Below are 1,748 nucleotides of genomic sequence, written 5' to 3'. Positions count from 1 at the left end.
CAACCACAACACATTTCTGTGGGGGCTAGCTTTAAAGGTGACTCAGAAATTGGAAATTTTAATTGGTAGAATGCATTAAGCTGCTTATTGGTGAGAACCCATCACATTACACATGTATTGTAGGTTATACACTGGCTGCATCTATGCTTTCAAATGCAGTTCAAAATGCTGGTTATGACCTATAAAGCCTTTTATGGATTGGATTCAGGTTACCTATTGGATGGTTTTCTTGTGCAGAATCTGTCTTTTATGTGCAGTCAGCTCAGAAAGGATGCTTTGGATCCCCGGTCTTTGATAGGTGAGAGGGACCAGATCCAGGGGCAGGAATTCTCTGTCCAGCAATCCCTGGTAAAAATAGTACTTTATCATCATGCCTTTGCTGGTTCATTTTTAGTAATTTTTTTAATATTTACCATAGCATAATGGATATATTGTATATTATAAATAAATACAATATTTTACTATAATAAAACTAATGTTAATTTTAATTGTTTTAATTCAATTCATTTTTTTTAATTTTAGAGGTTGCTTTCTTGTGATCCTTATGAAAGCTACCAGGAGTGTATTGAATGAGACAGGGTACAAGTTAGCAAATAGATAAATAATAAACATAACTCTATTGAAGGAAATCAGAAGATAAAAGAGCCTTGACAAAACATTTTTCTTAATACAGTTAGAATAATTTGTTGAGCTATCTGAGATTTTATGTAGAATAGGAGATAATTGCTAACCTAAAATCCTAGCTGCGTTTTAGATTAATTGTATGTATTGAAGACCTTTTAGGACTTTTAAAAAGAAATATCATGGATATGCAGAATAGATGTGATTTTCATTAGGAGTACTATGTAAAGAGTGGCTTAATTCATTTTTCCATAATTCCTAATTAACTATATTGATAGTGCTGGCTGAAAATTTTAGAAGTTATGATCTCTATAATTGGAAGAAATCAGTTTAGTAAAAGTTGATTTCCTGATTAAATGAAACCCACTGGGCAAATAGTTTTTATTTTGTATTACTATTGTAATATGCCTATGCCCAGAGAATAGTTTTTTGTAATTTAAATTGTTATATTGCCAATAGGTTGAAGATTGATTTCACTGAAATATGATAAGTTTGATGCATTTGTTGTATTGCTTTTCCTCATGGGAAGAAAAAATGCTGTTTTTTTCTTTAACCACTGTGTGTCAGTATTGTTCTATATAGGATAGTAACTGCTACATTTTCAAATAATTTGTGGTTTAGCCGTCTTGAAATAAATGAGAGCAATAGATTACGCAAACATCACCAGCAAAGGAGACCAGGGATCCAAGTTTTATAATACTGTGAAAGGAGGAAATGAACCATCCTCTGTTAGAAAACTGTTTTGTTAATCTCGGTCAGTCAGATAGCTTTCATATAGCTTACAACACTATATAGTTTATTTGTCATATTTAAATCCTGCTTCCCTTCCAGGAAGCTTAAGGCAATATGTGAATTTCCCTTGTGTGTTTTTGTCACCATAACAACTCTGAGTGTAGATCCAAATGAAAGATAGAGGCTGGCTCAAAGCCACCAAGTGAGCTAGGCATCTGAGTGAAGATTTAAATGCTATTCAATTCTAATTATCTGATATTCTGAGGTAACAGCACAATAGCTCTCGCAATGCCTGAAGAACAAATTGGCCAGCTGTTACATCTTCTACATACTACTAAAATTCTCTTCATTACCATTAAGTAGGCAAAACAGTGCATTATAGAGCAACATTTTTT

Source organism: Protobothrops mucrosquamatus, unplaced genomic scaffold, assembly GCF_001527695.2.
Source record: "Protobothrops mucrosquamatus isolate PMUCROS unplaced genomic scaffold, P.Mucros_1.0 scaffold173, whole genome shotgun sequence".
NCBI classification, from domain to species: Eukaryota; Metazoa; Chordata; class Lepidosauria; order Squamata; family Viperidae; genus Protobothrops; species Protobothrops mucrosquamatus.
The sequence above is the reverse complement of the archived record's forward strand: the minus strand, read 5'-3'. Positions refer to the sequence as shown.